Genomic DNA, 22,732 nt, shown 5'->3' with positions numbered 1-22,732 from the left:
GAACATGGTGTTGTGTGCTTGTACTTCTAGCTACTCCAAAGGCTGAGGTGGGAGGATTGCTTGAGCCCAGGAATTTGAGGCTGCAGTGAACTATGATCATACCATTGCACTCCAGCCTGGGTGACAGAAAAAAAAAAAAAGTATAGTTGTTTCCAGCCCAGGAAGGTGTTCCCCTCCCATACCCCACCCCAACCAGAAGGTATTTGCAAACCCACAGAGGTCTGTGGTTTTATCACAATGCCGTAGGTGGGTGATATTGGCATTTGGTATCTAGAGATTAGAGAGGCTAAACACTCTGTGATGCACAGGAGAGCCCCACACACTGATGAATTGTCCTACGCAAAATGCCAGTCATGCATCTCATACATTTTATGGATAAGCAGACTGAGGCTTACAGAGCTGAGGTATGTGCCTAATTTGGGAGCTTCTGTAGCATTGAAATTATATATATTTAAGAGATAGGGTCACTGCAGTGAGATGAGATCATCCCACCACACTGCAGCCTGGGCAACAGAGCGAGACCTTGTCTTGGGCACGGTGGCTCACACCTCTAATCCCAGGCCAAAGTGGGAGGATTGCTTGAGGCCAGGAGGTCGAGGCTGCAGTCTTTGCACCACTGCACACCAGCCTAGGTGACAAAGCAAGACTGTTTCAGAGAGAGAGAGAGAGAGAGACAGAGACAGAGAGATAAAGAGAGAGACAGAGAGAGAGAGAGAAAGAGAGAGAGACTCGCTCTGTTGCCCAGGCTGGCCTCCAATTCCTGGACTCATGCAATCTTCCTGCCTCAGTCTTCCAAGTAGTTAGGACTACAAATGTGTGCTACCATGCACGGCTTAAGATTTTGTGTCTAGCTGGGCGCGGTGGCTCAGGCCTGTAATCCCAGCACTTTGGGAGGCCGAGACCAGCGGATCACGAGGTCAGGAGATCGAGACCATGCTGGCTAAGATGGTGAAACCCCGTCTCTACTAAAAAAATACAAAAATTAGCCGGGCGCAGTGGTGGGCGCCTGTAGTCCCAGCTACACAGGAGGCTGAGGCAGGAGAATGGCGTGAACCCGGGAGGCAGAGCTTGCAGTGAGTGGACGTCGCCACTGCACTCCAGCCTGGGCGGCAGAACGAGACTCCGTCTCAAAAAAAAAAAAAAAAAAAAAAAGATTTTGTGTCTATATCTGATGTCCCTGTGGCACTGTTGAGCAGTAAGTCTCACCCTTTCGCCCTAGTTACCGCCCAGTGATTGGTCTGTGTTTGCCAATGAGATGTAAGCAGAAGTCGTGGAGCAGGGCTCCTGGGTAAACTTTCTCAAAAGGGCAAGTGAACCATTGACTCTGCTCCTTCCTTCCTTCCTTCCTTCCTTCCTTCCTTCCTTCCTTCCTTCCTTCCTTCCTTCCTTCCTTCCTTCTTCCTTCCTTTCTTCCTTCCTTCCTTCTTCCTTCCTTCCTTCCTTCCTTCCTCCCTCCCTCCCTCCCTCCCTCCTTTCCTCCTTCTCTCCCTTCCTCCCTTCCTCCCTTCCTCCCTTCCTCCCTCTCTCTCTCCCTTCCTTCCTTTCTTCTTCCTCTCTCTCTTTCTCTCTTTTCCTCCCTAACCTCCTTTTTTTTTTTTTTTAATGGGGTCTCACTCTGTTACCCAGGTTGGAGTACTGTGGCATGATCTCGGCTCATTGCAGCCTCAACCTCCTGGGCTCAGGTGATTCTCCCACCTCAGCCTCCCAAGTAGCTGGGAGTACCGGTGCGTGCCTCCCAGCTAATTTTTGTGTTTTTTTCTGTACTGACTGGGTTTCACCACATTGCCCAGGCTGGTCTCTCGCCTCAGTCTCCCAAAGTGCTGGGATTCCAGGTGTGAGCCACCATGCCCAATCTCTGCTCCCTTCTTTCTGCTCGGAACTTGGTTCCACAGCCATCATGTGCCTATGAACACAAAACCCACATGGTAGTGATGGTGGAGCAGAAAGAAAGAAAGACCGCATGTTCTTGCTGACTTTCTAAGAAGTGGCCCAGACCTGGACTGCCCACCTCTGGATTTAACAAATGAGAAAAACAAACTAATATTTGTTTAAGCTACTGTTAACTGGTTGTTCTGTTGAATGCATTTCTACCTGATAGAGTCATAGGGCCAGTTAGTAACCCAGGTTTTGACTCTCACAATCTAATATGCTTTCCTTGGCCGCAGTGGATCTCCAAGTGTGGTCCCCAGACAGGCAACATCAGTATCACAGAGAAACTTGTTAGAAATGTAGAATATCATATGCCACCCCAGACCTTCTAAGTCAGAAACCCTGGGGGTGGTTTAACAAGCCCTCCCAGTGATTCTCATGCACCTAAAGTGTGAGAACCACCGTTCTATAGCCATGCTCTTCACTGTGTGGTTCCGGAAAACCTGGGAGCTTGCTTAAAATATACCATCTTGGCCAGGTGCAGTGACTCACACCTGTAATCCCAGCACTTTGGGAGGCTGAGATGAGCAGATCGCTTGAGCCCAGGAGTTTGGGACCAGCCTGGGCAATATGGGGAGACCCTCATCTCTACCAAAAAACAACAACAACAAAAATCAGCCAGGTGTGTTGGTGCACATCTGTAGTCCCAGCTACTCAGAGGCTGAGGTGGAAGGACCCCTTGAACCCAGAGGCTGAGACTGCAGTGAGTCACGATAGCGCCACTGCACTCTAGCCTGGGGACAAAGCCAGACCCTGTCTCAAAAAAAGGAAGAGCAAGGCCAGGTGCAGTGGCTCAAGCCTATAATCCCAGCACTTTGGGAGGCCAAGTCTGATCGCTTGAGCCCAGGAATTCAAGACCAGCCTGGGCAACATGGAGAAATCCTACAAAAAATACAAAAATACAAAAAATACAAAAATTAACTGGGCATCTTGGCACACACCTGTGGTCCCAGTTACTGGGGAGGCTGAGATGGGAGGATCGCTTGAGCCTGGGAGGTGGAGATTGTGGTGAGCCAAGATCAAGTCACTGCACCCCAGCCTGGGTGACAGAGAGAGATCCTGTCTCCATTTTTAAAAAAAGGAAAAGAAAAACATACCATCTCACGTCCCACTACATGCAGACCTACTGAATCTAAATCTGCCTTTTTAGGAGGTTCCTGGGTTATTTGTACACGTATTCAAGTTTAAGAAGCATTGCTCTACAATATGCTTAATTGAGTCCTTTTCTTTCTTTTATTGAAGAGCACAGAAAAGATACATAACTGATCAGATTGAAGTTACATGTTCAGGATTCATCTATGCACTTCATAAAACAAAATCTAAACATATTAAAATTAAAAAGACATAATCCACAATTGAATTTTCAAACTTTTAATTATGGACATCTAAAAACATATTTAAAAAGTAGCAAGAATAATATAATTAAACCCTACATACCTCACAATTGCTTTTGTTTTATTTTTATTTATTGATTTTTTTTTTTTTTTTTTTTTTTTTTTTTTTGAGACGGAGTCTCGCTCTGTCGCCCAGGGTGGAGTGCAGTGGCGCGATCTCGGCTCACTGCAAGCTCCGCCTCCCGGTTCACGCCATTCTCCTGCCTCAGCCTCCCGAGTAGCTGGGACTACAGGCGCCCACAACCGCGCCCGGCTAATTTTTTTTGTATTTTTTTTTTTTTAGTAGAGACGGGGTTTCACCATGGTCTCGATCTCCTGACCTTGTGATCCGCCCGCCTCGGCCTCCCAAAGTGCTGGGATTACAGGCGTGAGCCACCGCGCCCGGCCTATTTATTGATTTTTTTGAGACAGAGTCTTGCTCTGTCACCCAGGCTGCAGTGCAGTCACCCAGGCTGGAGTGCAGTGGTGCCATCTTGGCTTGCTGCAACCTCTGCCTCCCGGGTTCAAGTGATTTTCCTGCCTCAGCCTCCCAAGTAGCTGGGATTACAGGTGCGCACCACCACGCCCAGCTAATTTTTGTATTTTAGTAGAGACGAAGTTTCACCATGTTGGCCAGGCTGGTCTCAAACTCCTGACCTCAGGTGATCTGCCCACCTTGGCCTCCCAAAGTGCTGGGATTACAGCCATGAACCACCATGCCTGGCCCACAATTGCTTTTAAATGGAAAACTTATTCCAAACATGAATTTGAGGCTGGGCAAGGTGGCTCACACCTGTAATCCCAGCACTTTAGGAGGCCAAGGTGGGAAGATTACTTGAGACCAGGAGTTCAAAACCAGCCTGGCCAACATGGTGAAATCCTGTCTCTATTAAAAATACAAAAATTAGCTGGGGATAGTGGTGCATACCTCTAATCCTAGGGAGGCCAAGGCATGAGAATTATGTGATCCTGGGAGGCAGAGGTTGCAGTGGGCCAAGATTGCGTCACTGCGCTCCAGCCTGGATGACAGAGTGAGACAAAAAGAAAGAAGAAGGAAGGAAGGAAGGAAGGAAGGAAGGAAGGAAGGAAGGAAGGACGGAAGGAAGGAAGGAAGGAAGGAAAGAAGGAAGGAAAGAAGGAAGGAAGGAAGGAAGGAAGGAAGGAAGGAAGGAAGGAAGGAAGGAGCCAGACTGGGCACTCCAGCCTGGGCAACATAGCAAGACCCCATCTAAATTTTTTGAAGTATTTAACTTACAGAAATGTAGCTATTAGAAGAATAGGGGTATTTCTGTCATTTTCTTTTCTTTGTTTTTTCTTTTCTGTCTTTTTTTTTTTTTTTTTTTTTTTTTGAGATGGAGTCTTGCTCTGTTACCAGGCTGGAGTGCAGTGGCACGATCTCAGCTCACTGCAACCTCCACCTCCCGGGTTCAAGCAATTCTCCTACCTCAGCCTCCCAAGTAGCTGGGACTATAGGCGTCCGCCACCACGCCCAGCTAATTTTTGTATTTTTAGTAGAGATGGGGTTTCACCATGTTGGCCAGGATGGTCTTGATCTCTTGACCTTGTGATCTCCCTGCCTCAGCCTCCCAAAGTGCTGGGATTATAGGCGTGAGCCACCACGCCCAGCCATTTCTGTCATTTTCATTACCTTTTGTGCATCATGGAGGTTCTGTCTGTTTGTCTTGTTGCTACAGTGCATCATGATGTTGATTTATTAGAGCTACAGTGACGACATGCTAGACCTAAGCAGGACCTGGAGCTCATTGCTTAAGTAGGCTTCCCAGGCTTTCCTGCACAGAGTTCACATAGAAAATGAAGATGTTGTCCAACACCCCAAGAAAAGGGAAGGGAAGAAGCAGCTTGCTGCAGGATGCGTTGCCTGCAGGCTCCAGCCAGCGCTGAAGGGTCCTGATCCAGCACACCTATGGCCTGTTATAGCCACACGAGTCTATTTTAACTTACCATATCGTGAATGAGGAAGCTCAGGCGGAAGGCTGAAGTGGGTGGATCACTTGAACTCAGGAGGCATAGGTTGCAGTGAGCTAAGATCTTGTCGCTGCACTCCAGCCTGGGTGACAGAGTGAGACCCTGTCTCAAAAGAAAAGAAAAGAAAAGATCCTGCTCTTCCAGCCATTTGTGCTTCTCTGCTTTCACAAATACTTTTTTTTTTTTTTTTTGAGATGGAGTTTTGCTCTTGTCACCCAGGCTGGAGTGCAATGGCGTGATCTCGGCTCACTGCAGCCTCCACCTTCTGGGTTCAAGCAATTCTCCTGCTCAGCCTCCTGAGTAACTGAGATTACAGGCGCCCACAACCATGCCTGGCTAATTTTTGTATTTTTAGTAAAGATGGGGGTTTCACCATGTTGGCCAGGCTGGTCTTGAACTCCTGACCTGAGGTGATCCACCCACCTCAGCCTCTCAAAGTGCTGGGATTACAGGCTTGAGCCACCATGCCTGACCAAAACTTAAAATGTTTTTTTTTTTTTTTTTTTTTTGAGACGGAGTCTCGCTCTGTCACCCAGGCTGGAGTGCGGTGGCCGGATCTCTGCTCAGTGCAAGCTCCGCTTCCCGAGTTTACGCCATTCTCCTGGCTCAGCCTCCCGAGTAGCTGGGACTACAGGCGCTCGCCACCTCGCCCGGCTAGTTTTTTGTACTTTTTAGTTTTCACCGTGTTAGCCAGGATGGTCTCGATCTCCTGACCTCGTGATCCACCCGTCTCGGCCTCCCAAAGTGCTGGGATTACAGGCTTGAGCCACCGCGCCCGGCCAAAATGTTTTAAAAAAATTAAATAGAGTTGGGTCTTGATATGTTGCCCAGGCTGGTCTTGAATGCCTAGCCTCAAGCGATCCTCCAGTGTTGGCCTCCCAAAGTGCTGGGATTACACGCGTGAGCCACTATCCCCAGCCTGAAATATTTTCTAATATGGTAAAATATATTTCTTACATAAAGTTTTAATATGTTATCATATTTTGTAAATTGATCTTTTTAAGTATCCGGGATTAAGTTATTATTCCTTTATTCCTACAGCTTCCATTATTTATTTTATTATTATTATTTTTTGAGATGGAGTCTCGCTCTTGTCGCCCAGGCTGGAGTGCAATAGTGCAGTCTTGGCTCACTGCAACCTCCGCCTCCCGGGTTTAAGCGATTCTCCTGCCTTAGCCTCCAGAGCAGGTAGGATTGCAGGTGCCTGCCACCATGCCTGGCTTATTTTTGTATTTTTAGTAGAGACAGGGTTTTGCCATGTTGGCCAGCCTGGTCTTGAACTCCTGACCTCAGGTGATCTGCCCACCTCAACCTCCCAAAGTGCTGGGATTACAGGCGTGAGCCATCATGCCCAGTCTGCTTCCATTATTTTTATATGTATGTTGAGAATTTTAGTCCATTTGGATTTAATTGATATTTATTTATTTATTTATTTATTTTTGTAGAAACAGAGTCTCTCTGTTGCCCAGACTGGAGTGTAGTGGCATGATCATAGCTCACTGCAACCTCGAACTCCTGGGGCTGAAGCAATCCTGTTGCCTTAGCCTCCCAGTAGTAGGTAGGACTACAGGTTAATAACACAGTGCCAGGCAAATTTTTAAATTAAAAACTATTTAGCATATTGTTATTAGGCATTAACATTTGACATGATTTTTAGTTTCCTGCTATAATTATGTTTGTTAAATCAACACTGTAGGCTGGGCGCGGTGGCTCACGCTTGTAATCCCAGCACTTTGGGCGGCTGAGGCAGGCAGATCACGAGGTCAGGAGATGGAGACCATCCTGGCTAACACGGTGAAACCCTGTCTCTACTAAAAATACAAAAGATTAGCTGGGCGTGGTGGTGGGCACCTGTAGTCCCAGCTACTGGGGAGGCTGAGGCAGGAGAATGGCGTGAATCTGGGAGGCGGAGCTTGCAGTGAACCACGATCGCGCCGCTGCACTCCAGCCTGGGCGACAGAGCGAGACTCCGTCTCAAAAAAAAAAAAAAAAAAAGTCAACACTGTAAAGTTATCAGAATGGTAATTTCACACTCTAGTTGAAGACAGGAGGCTGGGTTCAGTGGCACATATGTATAACCCCAGGACTTTGGGAGGCTGAGGTGGGAGGATCCCTTGGGGCCAGGAGTTTGAAACCAGCCTGGGCAACATAGGAAGACCCTATCTCTACCAAAAACTAAAAATAAAATAAAAACCACACATGGTGGCTCCTGTCTGTGGTTCCAAATATTTCCAGGAGTTCAAGGCTGCAGTGGGCTATGATCATGCCACTGCGCTCCAGCCTGAGTGACACAGTGAGGCCCAATCTCTAAAAGGATACGGAAAAAAAAAGAGAGAGAAGATAATCACTTTTTAAGGATATTTTAAGTCCTTAACACTTTGCACTAATGACAAGTGTTTCGTTTGCTTGTTTTGGAGCTCTTGTTTTCTGATCCCTGGCTGGCCTGCCCCTCTGGCTTCTTTCTTTTCTTTTTTTTTTTTTTTTTGAGACGGAGTCTTGCTCTGTCACCCAGGCTGGAGTGCAGTGGCCGGATCTCAGCACACTGCAAGCTCCGCCTCCCGGGTTTACGCCATTTTCCTGCCTCAGCCTCCCGAGTAGCTGGGACTACAGGCGCCCGCCACCTCGCCCGGCTAGTTTTTTTTTTTGTATTTTTTTAGTAGAGACGGGGTTTCACCATGTTAGCCAGGATGGTCTCGATCTCCTGACCTTGTGATCCTCCCGTCTCGGCCTCCCAAAGTGCTGGGATTACAGGCGTGAGCCACCGCGCCCGGCCTCCTGTTTTTTTTTTGTTTTTTTTTTTTTTTTTGGTGGGGGGAACAGGGTCTCAGCTGGAATGCTATGGTCCGATTTATAACTCACTGCAGCCTTGACCTCCTGGACTCAGGCGATCCTCCCACCTCAGCCTCCTAAGTAGCTGGGACTACAGGTATATGCCACCATGCCTGGCTAATTTTTTTTTTTTTTTTTTAGACAGAGTCTCACTCTGTTGCCCAGGCTGGAGTGCAGTGGTGCAATCTTGGCTCACTGCAACCTACACCTCCTAGGTTCAAGTGATTCTCCTGCCTCAGCCTCCCAAGTACTAGGATTACAGGCATGCACCAATGTGTCCAGCTAATTTTTGTATTTTTAGTAGAGACAGCATTTAGCCGGACGCGGTGGCTCAAGCCTGTAATCCCAGCACTTTGGGAGGCTGAGACGGGCGGATCACAAGGTCAGGAGATCGAGACCATCCTGGCTAACACGGTGAAACCCCGTCTCTACTAAAAAAATACAAAAAGCTAGCTGGGCGAGGTGGCGGGCGCCTGTAGTCCCAGCTACTCGGGAGGCTGAGGCAGGAGAATGGCGTGAACCCGGGAGGCGGAGCTTGCAGTGAGCTGAGATCCGGCCACTGCACTCCAGCCCGGGTGACAGAGCGAGACTCCGTCTCAAAAAAAAAAAAAAAAAAAAAGAGACAGCATTTTACCATGTTGGCCAGGCTTGCCTCGAACTTCTGACCTCAAGTGATCTGCCTGCCTCAGCCTCCCAAAGTGCTGGGACTACAGGCGTGAGCCACCGCACTGTGTCATGTGGCTAACTTATATATATATATATATATTTGTTTTTTTTTAGAGACAGGGTCTTGCTATGTTGCCCAGTTAGTCTTCAACTCCTGGGGTCAAGTGATCCTCCTGCCTCAGCTTCCCAAAGTACTGGGATTGTAGGTGTGAGCCACTGTGCCCAGCCTAAACACAAAAGGTTTAACACGAATCATTATATTTATATAAGCCTAATGGAATGAGGGCCGGGCATGGTGGCTCATGGCTGTAATCCCAATATTTGTGAGGCCAAGGCAGGAGGAACACTTGAAGCCAGGAGTTCTAGACCAGACTGGGCAACATAGCAAGACCCTGTCTCTATAAAGAAATAAATATTGGCCTTTTAGGAATTCATAACTCTGTTTCTTTCACTAGTTAAGGATTTAAATAGTATTAGCTGGTGCTTCAATTATTTGTAAGCCACAGTTAGCACACTTTAGTTCAATAGCATCTCAGGGTGAATATTGAGTCCCTGCCAGTAACAGATCAATAACATTTTATTTCTGATTTTGTTTGAAAGAAAACCTTATGATGGGTCGGGCACAGTGGCTTATGCCTGTAATCCCAGCACTCTGGGAGGCCAAAGTGGGTGAATTGCTTGAATCTAGAAGTTCGAGACCAGCCTGGGCACCATAGTGAAACCCCATCTCTAGTAAAAATACAAAATTAGCTGAGCATGGTGGCGCATGCCTGTAATCCCAGCTACTTGGGAGGCTGAGGCAGGATAATCGCTTGAACCTGGGAAGTGGAGGTTGCAGTGAGCTGAGATCGCACCACTGTACTCCAGCCTGGACAACAAGAACGAAACTCCGTCTCAAAAAAAAAAAAAAAGGAAACCGTATGATGATTTCATTTCATATGTGTCTGGGTTTGCTTTTTCTCCCCCAGATGATGTGTTTGTTTCATCAGTTGGTTAAGCATATGTATGGCACAAGTATATGTGATATGTTTCTTTCCTTTGTATTGGAAAATAATTAATTTTACCAAGTATTATTTATGTTCCCAAGTGATTGTTAGAATTGAGTAATGCAAAAGACTGATAATAGGAATCTGGCTTCTATTCAACTTGAAAAAGAGGTATTGGTGCCAATGGTAAACTCCTTATCTGCACTAGCAGAGAGCTGGTATTGTACACATTTCCCTGAAACAGAATATCTAAATGGACTCTGTGTCCTTTTGAATGTATCACAATCTTAGAATAACAGACTCCTCTAGAAGCCCAACCCCTTATTTTACAAACCCCTAACCCCCATCAGACACAGGTGTTCCCCTTCCAGTTTTTCTCTCCTACCTTGTCCAGCCTCCATTATAGCCCTAATCACACAGTAACATGATGAGTTATTTACATTAACACATAAACAATGGAATGAGCAATTCTTCAGCCATACTATATCTTGCTCACCTTTGTTGTCTTCAGCACTTAGCACAATGCCTGGAACTTACTACCTACTCAATAAGTATTTGTTGAGCAACAGAATGATGAAACTGACAGAAACCAGGGACAGGAAGTGACCTGCCCAAGATCACAAATCTAGTAACAACATTCTGAGAGATAGGTTATGATAACATTTTAATTACATTGCATTGCTTGGAAACACATAGCAAGAGGCCAGAACAGAGCTGGATCTTGGAATAAAGTTTTGATGACAGGTTATTGACAGAATTAAAATTCATGACTGGGCACAGTGGCTCACACCTGTAATTCCAGCACTTTGGGAGGCCAAGGCAGGAGGATTGCTCGAACCCAGGAGTTTCAGACCAGCTTGGGTAGCATAGAGAGACCCTGTCTCTACAAAAAAGAAAAAAATTAGACAGGCGTGGTGGTGTGCACCTGTAGTCCCAGTTACTTGGGAGGCTAAGGTGGGAGGCTTGAGTCTGGGAGGTTGAGGCTGCAGTGAGCCATGATCCTGCTACTGCCTTCCAGCCTGGATGACAGAGTGAGAACTTGTCTCAAAAAAAAAAAAAAAGGAGAAATTCATGTGACAGTTCACAGCATCAAGAGTTGACTCTGTCAGCCGGGCACAGTGGCTCACACCTGTAATCCCAGCACTTTGTGAGGCTGAAGCAGGTTGATCACCTGAGGTCAGGAGTTCATGACCAGCCTGGCCAACATGGTGAAACCTTATCTACTAAAAATACAAAATTAGCAAGGCATGGTGATGCACGTCTATAATCCCAGCTACTAGGGAGGCTGAGGCAGGAAATTCGCTTGAACCTGAGGTTGCAGTGAGCAGAGATCACGCCACTGCACTCCAGCCTGGGCGACAGAGAAAGACTCCATCTCAAAAGAAGAAAAAAAGAGTTGACTCTTTCGTCTATCTTCAGAGTTTTATTTTTTTAATTCCTTCGTTTTGTTTTTCTTGCTAATGCTGTACCTTAGGAATGGTGGGTCCATGTTTACAGACAGGTGAAGCCACCTTGGTTGTTTTTCCCATGGCGTGATCTCTGTTCACTGCATCCTCTGCCTCCCAGGTTCAAGCGAATTACCAGCTCAGTGGTGGCTGCAGACTTTGAGAAGGTCAAAGTGACCCAGGAAATGTAATCTGGCCAGTGGCCGGGTGGCAATTGTCACTGAGCTCAGCAGAGTCTTCCCTGAAGACTTTCCAGAAAATCTCTGCTCCAGGAGGCCTCAAGATGCTGACTCTGGCTCTTCTACTGACAGCTGGAGTGTGTGTGTGTGTGTGTGTGTGTGTGTGTGTGTGTGTGTGTGTGTGAGAGAGAGAGAGAGAGAGAGAGAGAGAAAGACAAGAAGGGAGAAGGAGGAATACAGAACAGAAAAGACATGGCCTAGCAGACCTAGGGGAATTTTGTTTGTTTGTTTGTTTGAGACAGAGTCATGCTCTGTCGCCCAGGCTGGAGTGCAGTGGCTTGATCTTGGCTCACTGCAACTTCCCTCTCCTGGGTTCAACTGATCCTCTCGCCTCAGCCTCCCAAGTAGCTGGGATTACAAATGCACACAACCATGCCCAGCTTTTTTTTTTTTTTTTTTTCAAGATGCAGTCTTGCTGTGTTGCCCAGGCTAGAGTGCAGTGGTGCCATCTCGGCTCACTGCAACCTCCGCCTCCCTAGCTGGGATTACAGGCTCCTGCCACCATGCCTGGCTAATTTTTGTATTTTTAATAGAGACTGAGTTTCACCATGTTGGCCAGACTGGCCTTGAACTCCTAACCTCAAGTGAACCACCAGCCTTGGCCTTCCAAAGTGCTTGGATTACAGGTGTGAGCCACCATGCCCAGCGGGAAGTCTTTTTTACCCACTGTTCCAAAGTGTCAAAGTGAGCACTAGTGTCACCTAGATGGCCACAGGGAAAGGTATGTAAGGTCTGCCCTAGACCCATAAGTGGGAGTGTCTGGGTATGAGTGAAGGGAGGGCCTGTATCAGTCTCAGAGAGGAGTTCTGCCTTGATTGGTCATGATGAGCCTGCTGCCTGTGACAACAGCAACTGGCTGGACTCTCTCGCTCTCTCTCACTCTCTCTCTCTCTCTCTCTGTCTTTCTCTTTTTCTCTCTCTCTCTCTTTCTTTTCTCTTTTTTTGAGACACAGTCTCGCTCTGTGCCCAGGCTGGAGTGTAGTGGCGTGATCTTGGCTCACTGCAACCTCCACCTCCCAGGTTCAAGTGATTCTCCTGCCTCAGCCTCCCTAGCAGCTGGGATTACAGGTGTGCACCACCACACTCAAGCTAATTTTTGTATCTTTAGTAGAGACGGGATTTCGCCATGTTGGCCAGGCTGCTCTCGAACTCCTGACCTCAGGTGATCTGCCTGCCTTGGCCTCCCAAAGTGCTGGGATTATAGGCATGAGTCACCATGCCTGGCCAAAGTGTCTTCATTTCTTACCATCAGGAATTGTGAGCATTAAGGTGGGATCCCAAGGATAGACTTGATGAGTGGAGAACATCTTGAAATTGTTTGCAAATCTATGTGTCCATTTCTTTTTGGGAAATGTCCATAGCAGATTCTCAAACAGATCTATGAACGAACAAAAGTTAAGAACTTTTGGTGTAGGGCAAAAGAGAAGGAGCATGTGCATTTATAGCGGCGTTGTGGTTCACATAGCAGGAACACCAGTGATTGGAGTCTGGCAGTGTACTCATGCTCATTTTGATGGCCTAGGGCCTATGGATTAACAGCCGCTACATCACCAGATAACAGTAGTTACCTGAGGCATGTTCACAAGTATCTCTGTGGGCTAGAGATAGTAGTCTGGAACCTGCTGAGTGAGCTGGTGGCAACTGTAAAGAAGTCAGAGAAATCAGCACTGTGTGGGCCAAGCCCAGTGGCTCACACCTGTAATCCCAGCACTTTGGGAGGCAGAAGCAGACAGATCACTTGAGTTTCAGAGTTTGAGACCTGTCTGGGCAGCATGACGAAACCCCGTCTCTACTAAAAATCCAAAATTAGACAGGCATGGTGGCAGGTGCCTATAATCCCAGCTACTCAGGAGGCTGAGGCAGGATAATTGCTTGTACCTGGGAAGCAGAGGTTACAGTGAGCCTAGATCACACCACTGCACTCCAGCCTGGATGACACAGCAAGACTCTGTCTTAAATAAATAAATAAATAAATAAATAAATAAATAAATAAATAAAATAAAATTAAACAAATAAAATAAAATAAAATAAAAAATTAGCCAGGCATGGTGGCATGTGCCTCTAGTCTCAGCTACTTGGGAGTCTGAGGTGGGAGGATGGCTTAAGACTGGGAGGCGGAGGTTGAAGTGAGCAGTGATCATGCCACTGCACTTCAACCTGGGCAACAGAGTGAGACCCTGTCTCAAAAAAAAAAAAAAAATACTATGCACATAAATACTATGCATCCAAAGGAACATAGCCAGTAGGAATAGAGCGGTCACTGTTGGGAGGTCGCTAAACACAATTTGTTGTCAGAGGAAACAGAGAGTATTAGGTTATTCTCAGGCCAGATTCAATTTATGCCTCACAATGAGGGCCGAGTCACAAGGATTTCCAAGGAACCACACTAGACTTCAGTTTAAGGTTGTCTCCTGGCTCAGGGTAGGTGACCCTCTTGAGCCGTATTGCCTATGATTGTGTCTTAGAAGCAGAAGTAGTAACCTGGCCTTCTTTAGCGCCTTGACCTAAACTCCATTCTGTCCATCTCTACTTCATCCTTTCTGGGTACCCTGGGGACCTAGTACCTTTCTGTACCATCCCTGTGGCCAGTGTTATCTGTGATTCATTTCCATCCTTGGGGCCCAGGCTGATGGGGTACTCTTTTTTTTTTTTTTTTTTTTTTGAGACTGAGTCTTGCTCTGTCGCCCAGGCTGGAGTGCAGTGGCGCGATCTTGGCTCACTGCAACCTCCGCCTCCTGGGTTCAAGCGATTTTCCTGCCTCAGCCTCCCGAGTAGCTGGAATTATAGGCGCATACCACCATGCCCGGCTAATTTTTGTATTCTTTTCTCTTTTTTTTTCTCTTTTGAGACAGAGTCTTGCTCTGTCGCCCAGGCTGGAGTGCAGTGGCGCGATCTCGGCTCACTGCAAGCTCTCCCGGGTTCATGCCATTCTCCTGCCTCAGCCTCCGGAGTAGCTGGGACTACAGATGTCTGCCACCACGCCTGGCTAATTTTTTGTATTTTTAGTAGAGATGGGATTTCACCATGTTAGCCAGGATGATCTCGATCTCCTGACCTCGTGATCCGCCTGCCTCGGCCTCCCAAAGTGCTGGGATTACAGGTGTGAGCCCGCAGGCCCGGCCTAATTTTTGTATTCTTAGTAGAGACGGGGTTTTGCCACGTTGGCCAGGCTGGTCTTGAACTCCTGACCTCAGATGATCCACCCACCTCAGCCTCCCAAAGTGCTGGGATTACAGGCGTGAGCAACTGCCCCCGGGTATTCTTTATAGAGCCATTTCCAGAACTTGAAATCTATGTGGGCACCACAGAAAATTTCAGGGAGCAAATTTCTTTAGGTTCAGAAATCCTAAAGAAGGATGAGATATAGAGGGAATGGGAATTCTCAGGGAGTACTGTGTGTCAGGGGAACGAAGACGGACAACCTTCAAGTCTTTGGGTGAGATTTAGGGCTGTTTGGTTCAGCATTTGCCTCATTAGCCCAGTTGTAGGTTGAAGATCACCGAGGACCTCTCTCAGCTCCTCACCACCTCCTTCTGGCTGTCTCTTGACCATGGCTGTGCTCCTGTTCATTGCAAAGTTGTCTTAGAGGAACACATCCAGTTGGCAAATTTTATTCTGTGGGTGACCTTCCAGCTGTGCCAGTTCTGACCACACCCTTTTCCCGACTGACTTTGCAGGTCAGGCCTTGGAACTGCCATACCTTCCGCTGATAATCTGTTTTACACAGCTGTCTGCAGATCCAGTTCATGACTCATGACTATTATTTGATCTGGCAGGATGTAGAATACTTGTAGTCACCAGTTTGTTTCCATTCAGGTGCTAATGGCATCTTGTATAATGTGTCCATTGGGAAAATTTCCAAAGGATCAAATATCAGAAATTCAGCTACATCAAGCCATTTGGTTTCTGATACTATAAGCTATTTGGTATAAGGATCTTGGAATGGGCCAGGCCTGGTGGCTCTCACCTGTAATCCTGGTACTTTGGGAGGCTGAGATGGGCAGATCACTTGAACTCAGGAGTTCGAGACCAGCCTGGGCAACATGGAGAAACCCTGTCTCTACAAAAAATACCAAAATATTAGCCAGGTGTGGTGGTGCACGCCTATAGTCCCAGCTACTTGGAAGGCTGAGGGAGGAGAATTGCTTGAGCCCAGAAGGTCAAGGCTACAGTGAGTCGTGATCATGCCACTGCACTTCAGCCTGGGTGACAAAGCAAGACCCTGTGTCAAAAAAAAAAAAAAAAAAAAAAAAAGAATCTTGGGATATCTTATGTTATGCAGGAATTTTAATACGTTAATTTATAGTTGGAGAAATTACTTCTTTTTCCCCGTTTTCCACCTCCTCTCTGAGAACAGTCTAGGATTAACATCTCAATATTCCTGATCCAATGTGGTCAACTCATTAATTTGTCATGGGGTGTGCTTTTATTTGATTATGTGGCAAGTCTCTTAATGTCTTCTCGTTAATGAAAAGAGGAGGACTAAAAGTTATGGCCTTGACATCATTTTTTCATTTGTTCACAAATGTATTTTGAACAGCTACAATGTGCAGGGCCTGTGGTAGATAACAGGGAAATAGAGATAAAGACACTGTCCCAGCCCATAAGACACTGTCCCACCTCAGCCCCCCAAGTAGCTAGGTACAGGTGTGTGCCACCACACCCAGCTAATTTTTTTATTTTTTGTAGAGACAGAGTTTCACCATGTTGCCCAGGCCGTTCTCAAACTCCTGGGCTCAAGCAATCCTACTGCCTCGGCCTCCCGAAGTGCTGGGATTACAGGTGTGAGCCACTGTGCCTAGCTGGACAAGTTATATTTTGCAACATTTTATTTTGAATTTGAAAAAACAAATGAAAGCATATGATTATATGCAAAAACTACGTTTATGTTCAGCAGTCCATCCCTAGCATTTCAAGTATTTACTCATCCCTTTACGAGTTTCATTGAGGCCAGGTGTGGTGGCAGCCACCTGTAGTCCTAGCTACTCCAGAGGCTGAGGCAGGAGGATTATACTTGATCCCAGTAAATTTTTTTTTTGAGACAAAGTCTCACTCTTGTTGGCCAAGCCCAGAGTGCAATGGAGCGATCTTGGCTCACTGCAACCTCTGTCTCCTGGGTTCAAGTGATTCTCCTGCCTCAGCCTCCCAAATAGCTGGGATTACAGGTGCCTACCGCCATGCCTGGCTAATTTTTGTCTTTTTAGTAGAGACAGGGTTTCACCATGTTGGCCAAGCTGGTCTCGAACTCCTGAAGTCAGGTAATCCGCCCACCTTGGCTTCCCAAAGTGCTGGGATTACAGGCTGAGCCCAGGAATTTAAGACCGTACTGAGCTATGATCATGCCACTGCACTCCAGCCTGGGTGACAGTGTGAGACCTTGTCTCCTGAAAAACAAACAAACAAAACAAGACAAACAAACATAAAAACAAAAAAACAAGACTTTTGTTGAAATACTTTACATCCATTTATATTGCATATAATGTATACATTGTATATTATAAATATATATTTTATACTTGTACACTAATTAATATAGAAAGTTCATTTAGAATGTTGACTTTTCTTGTTGGTCATGGTATGAAAAATATTGAACTTGTTTCTTTGCTTGATATTCTTTTGTAGTTCTAAACTTGAATCAAATATATCCACCTTTTTTTTTTTTTTTTTTTTTTGAGATAGGATCTCCCTCTGTTGCCCAGGCTGGAGTGCAGGGGCTCAGTCATAGTTCACTGTAGCCTTAAACTTCTGGGTTCAAGCAATCCTCCTTGCTCCAGCCTCCTGAGTAGTTAGGAATACAGGCACCTGCCACCAGGCCTGGCTTATTTTTGTGGAGACAGGGTCTCGCTATATTGCCCAGGCTGGTCTCAAACTCCTGACCTCAAGTGATCCTCCCGACTTGGCCTCCCAAAATGCTGGGATTACAGGCATGAGTACCCAGCCTCCACCTGTTTTTGAAATAACCCTAAACCCTCATGTCTCCCATAGTTTTCAGAAAGACAGTAAAAGTGTCTGAAATAAGAATGTACTGATCTCCACCACCAAGCAGTTAGATTTCTCCTTCTGTTCTGTTATCATCTCTGCTTTTCATATCTACCTTATTGTCATTTACCATCTGTGACCACTTTACCTCTAGCTTCTTTTCCTGTTTACTCTTCCACTTATTTACACTTAAAATATACTTCTTTCTGATTATAAAAGTAATACATATTCATTATAGACCATTTGGAAAATAGAGAAAACAAAAGAAAGGCCAGGTGCAGTGGCTCATGCCTTAATCCCAGCAATTTGTGAGGCCAAAGCAAATGGATCACTTGAGGCCAGGAGTTTGAGATCAACCTGGGCAATATAGTGAGACCCCATTTCTAGAAAAATATATAAAATTTAAATTAGCCAGGTATGGTGGCACCACCTGTAGTCCCAGGTACTTGGCACACTGAGGTGGGAGGATTGCTTGAACACAGGAGTTCAAGGTTAACATGAACTATGATTGTACCACTGTACTCCAGCCTGAGTGACAGAACGAGACTGTCTCTAAACAACAACACCCCCAGAAATCACTGAATGTTTTTTTCACTTAAAAAGGTGCCAATTTACTAAATGGTGCCGATTTACATTTTAAGCCAGCTTCAGACAAAGTATCCTAAAACACAGATTTTTATTTGTTTTTTTTTTTTTTTTTGAAACGAGGTCTTGCTCTGTCACTCAGGCTGGAGTACAGTGGTATGATCTCAGCACACTGCAACCTCTACCTCCTGGGTTCAAGTGATCCTCCCACCTCAGCCCCCCAAGTAGCTGCGACCACAGGTGCACACCACCATGCCCTGCTAATTTTTAAATATTTTCTAGAGATGGGGTTTTGCTATGTTGCCCAGGCTGTTCTCAAACTTCTGGGCTCAAGCAATTTCACTGCCTCGGCCTCCCAAAGTGCTGGGATTACAGGTGTGAGCCACTGCACTGGCCCTAAAACACAGATTTCATCATGTCCCTTCTCACTTAAGAACCTGCAACTGGCCGGGTGCGGTGGCTCACGCCTGTAATCCAAGCACTTTGGGAGGCTGAGGCAGGCGGATCACGAGGTCAGGAGATCGAGACCACCCTGGCTAACACGGTGAAACCCCGTCTCTACTAAAAACACAAAAATTAGCCAGGTGCGGTGGCGGGTGCCTGTAGTCCCAGCTACACGGGAGGCTGAGGCAGGAGAATGGCATGAACCCGGGAGGCGGAGCTTGCAGTGAGTGGAGATAGCGCCACTGCACTCCAGCCTGGGTGACAGAGAGAGACTCTGTCTCAAAAAAAAAAAAGAACCTGTAACTGAGCCCAGGCCCAGAGGCTTATGCCTGTAGTGCCAGCACTTTGGGAAGCTAGGGCAAGAGGATCTCTTGAGGCCAAGAGTTCGAGACCAACCTGGGCAACATAGGGAGACCTTGTCTCTACAAATAATTTAAAAAATTAGCCAGGCATGGTGGCGCGCACCAGTGGTCCCAGCTACTTGGGAGGCAGAGGCAGGAAGGTAGCTTCAGCCAAGGCTGAAGTGAGCCATGATTGTATCACCCATACTGTAGCCTGGGCAACAGAGACCCTGTCTCAAAAATAAAACACAAAAGGCCGGGCACGGTAGCTCATGCCTGTAATCCTAGCACTTTGGAAGGTCGAGGCAGGTGGATCACCTGAGGTCAGGAGTTCAAGACCAGCCTGACTAATATGGCAAAACCCTGTCTCTACTGAAAATACAAAAATTAGCTGAGTGTGGTAGCGTGCGCCTGTAGTCCCAGCTAATTGGGAGGCTGAGACAAGAGAATTGCTTGAACCTGGGAGGCGAAGGTTGCAGTGAACCGAGATCGTGCCACTGCACTCCAGCCTGGGTGACAGGGCGAGACTCTGTCTTGAATAAATAAATAAATACCCCCAAAACAAACTTTAATTCAGGTTGTATCACCTCGGAGCACTTCTTAGTGGCTGTGGAGGAAAGAGTGTATTGATTTGGCGCCAGAGGACACAAGGTCTAGTGTCTTTTATGTACCAGCTGTGTGATGTTGGACAAATTACTTAACCTCCCTGAACTGATTTCCTATGATGATAAATGACGAAAAAAACCTCCCTCAAAAAACTCAGATAATGAATGCATGTGCAAGTGCATCGTGCAGGGTAAAACACTATTCAAATGGTAACAATGCTATGTCACCCCTCTAGTAAAAGTGGGAACCCCTTTAGTAGGGTGAATTGTGAAGCTTAGTGCTGGGCAACTCAATCTCCGTTTTTAATAAATGCTTGCTTAATTCATGAACAAATATCTATCAGGCCTTAATTCACCCCTGATTATTTATATGTACTGCTTTGCAATTTTCTAATCATTCTCCGTGGTGGTCTTTCATTTAGGGTGACCAACTGTCCTGGTTTTCCTAAGTCTAAGGGAATGTGGGGATTTCTGGGGAGGCGGGGGTGTGGTTCTTATTTTATTTCTTTAATTTTTTGTCCCCATCATGGAATGTTTTTTGGTTTTTTTGGAGTGGCCAGGGTCTCACTCTCTTGCCCAGGCTGGAGAACAGTAGCATGATCACAGCTCACTGTCACCTTGACCTCCTGGGTCAAGCGATCCTCCCACCTCAGCTTGTGGAGCAGCAGGGACCACAGGTATGCACCACCATACCTGGCTAATTTAAAAACTTTTTTTTCTTTTTTTTTGAGATGGAGTTTCGCTCTGTTGCCCAGGCTGGAGTGCAGTGGCACAATCTCGGCTCGCTGCAACCTCTGCCTCCAGGGTTCAAGCAATCCTCCTGACTCAGCCTCCCAAGTAGCTGGGATTAAAGGCCTGCCACCACACCTGGCTAATTTTTGTATATTTCATAGAGACAGGGTTTCACCATGTTGGTCAGGCTGGTCTGGAACTCCTGACCTCAAGTGATTCACCTGCCTCGGCCTCTCAAAGTGCTGGGATTACAGACGTGAGCCACCGCACCTGGCCAAATTTAATTAAATATTTTAATAAGTGATGTAGGCCGGGCGTGGTGGCTCACGCCTGTAATCCCAGCACTTTGGGAGGCCGAGGTGGGCGGATCACAAGGTCAGGAGATCGAGACCATGGTGAAACCCCGTCTCTACTAAAAATAGAAAAAATTAGCCGGGCGCAGGGGCGGGCGCCTGTAGTCCCAGCTACTCGGGAGGCTGAGGCAGGAGAATGGCGTGAACCCGGGAGGCGGAGCTTGCAGTGAGCCGAGATTGCGCCACTGCACTCCAGCCTGGGCGACAGAGCGAGACTCCGTCTCAAAAAAAAAAAAAAAAAATTAAGTGATGTATTAGTAATTCAGAATATCAATTTCAAATATTTCTGTTACCTTCCGAGGGCAGCCCCTTCCCTGCTTGAGATACCTGAGAAGGAATGGAAAGGTTGGAGCAAGTGCTGGGAGCGGGCATTACTTGGGGGTGGGTTGTATGTTGGATTTCAATGGACTCTCCACTGAGGAGCCCATTTTCTAGGGAGATCTAGAATATTTGCAACTGGCAGAGAGCAGGATAAGGCTTAATGGACTGACCCACCACTCTTTGTCCAGTGCCTCTGCTCGCCACGTGTTCCCCACCCACCGCGTGTGCTTGCCACCTCTTCACGTCTCACTTTCCAAAGTTACAGCTTCTAAGTTTCAGATTCATTTACACAGTTCTATTTTTGCCTATGTGCTTCCTGATATAGATCTCCGTGTCATGCATGTTTGAGGGTCCCTGGGGTCACATCCCACTGAAGTCTAGGAACATTAGCTTTAAACAGCTAATTTTCTCTTATTTAGTTGCAGAGAAGTTCCTGTTCCAGGCTTGAGCACTGGCCCGCCTCCAGGCTTTCTCTCTGTTTCTGCAGCAGTCCTTGTCTCTCAGCGGGGACAGTCTCTTCTGTGGCTTACAGTCTCTCCCACCACAGGGACTTTTCACTACCAGCACCACCTGCTGTCCTGATTCCCAGAGGCCTCCCTCCCTTTCCACCTGGCCTCTGAGCTGCCCTCTAGTTGACACACTTTGGGGTTTGCAGGCTGGCCAAGAACAGGGAGGGGCTGCCCTGGTTTGGGGTGATGGGTGATCTGGAAATAGCCTTGGGGGAGGGATCTGGTTCTGAAGTTAGCACTGAAGGCTTTGTCTGTGCTGGTAATGCCTGATACTTAGCCACCAGGAAAAGGAGGTGACTTTGCAGCTCCATTTCTCCCCCACAGGGCATGTATTCACCCCTCTGGGTTGGTGGCTGTAGTACTAACCAGACATAACTTTTATTCTAGACTACCTGGTGTTTTCTCCTGCTCAGGGCTTTACATGCTACTTTACTGGATCCTCCAAAGGAGGGCCTGGGGGTTGCTTATGGCCTGGAGGTGGGCCAGGTGGCCACTCACATACAGCAGCCTCAGTACTTGTGCCAGTTTGTGATCCCCCACTCAGCACCAGCACTCGTGCAGATGCCTGGCACAACTTATGCAAGGTTGGTCTTCAAGGGAAGGGGAAGGAAAGGAGAACTGAGGCAAGGAAACTAGTGGTACAGAAGTAGGAGGAGGAGCTGAGAAAGGACCAGGTGCACACTGGTTTTCACTGAAGTCATCTTCCTTCCTTTTGGGAGAATAGGCAGCTGGTTCACACCAACCAGGCTGGCTCTCCCTGAGTCAGCCCCCTGAAGACACTGGCAACTGATAGTGACAGGCTGGTTGTCTTGGCTGTGATGTTAACAGGCTCATGGCCTCTCTGCCACCCCTCAGTCAGCCTAGGGCCTGGCTTCTGATGGCTTGTTCTCTGCCCATCAGTCCTGAAAGGGTCCCCTCTGTTCATAGGGGTCTGGCCTGTATATTCTCTCTGTTCACATGTAGAACTTTATGAAAGATAAACAGGTTCATACTTACCTGGCAGGGGGGATAACTATGAAAGATAAACAGGTTCATAGAAGGAAAATTATATTCCCAGGCCAATAGTGAGCAAGTACAGTTGTCTCTTGGTACCCACAGGGCATTGGTTCCAGGACACCCAAGAATGCCAAAATCTGCAGATGCTTAATTAAATAAAATGTTTTAGAAAAAATAAAATATGGCCATGGCTCATGCTTATAATCCCAGCACTTTGGGAGGCCGAGGTGGGTGGATCATTTGAAGCCAAGAGTTCGAGACCAGCCTGGCCAACATAGAGAAACCTCTTATCTATAAAAAATACAAAAATTAGCTGGGCATGGCGGCGCATGTGTGTATCACAGCTACTAGAGAGGCTGAGGCACAAGAATTTCTTGACCTGGGAGGAATAGGTTGCAGTGAGCCGAGATGGCG

At 47.0% G+C, this 22,732-nt stretch overlaps 2 protein-coding genes across 2 annotated transcripts in view; one reads left to right on the top strand and one right to left on the bottom strand.

Annotated features, from left to right (window-relative positions):
- PSMC3IP (PSMC3 interacting protein) overlaps positions 1 to 22,732 on the top strand; it is a 146,577-nt gene that overhangs the window by 77,564 nt on the left and 46,281 nt on the right. The gene's annotated exons all lie outside the window — the stretch shown is intronic.
- Positions 3,402 to 22,732, bottom strand: part of ATP6V0A1 (ATPase H+ transporting V0 subunit a1) — a 170,944-nt gene continuing 151,613 nt past the window's right edge. Inside the window, exon 21 of the transcript XR_013406775.1 lies at positions 3,402 to 3,523. The gene's annotated coding sequence lies outside the window, so the exon portion shown is untranslated. The remainder of the gene's footprint in view (positions 3,524 to 22,732) is intronic.

The sequence above is a fragment of the Macaca mulatta genome, chromosome 16 (assembly GCF_049350105.2).
Source record: "Macaca mulatta isolate MMU2019108-1 chromosome 16, T2T-MMU8v2.0, whole genome shotgun sequence".
In the NCBI taxonomy this organism is placed as follows: domain Eukaryota; kingdom Metazoa; phylum Chordata; class Mammalia; order Primates; family Cercopithecidae; genus Macaca; species Macaca mulatta.
This window is presented reverse-complemented; position numbering and strand designations above follow the sequence as displayed.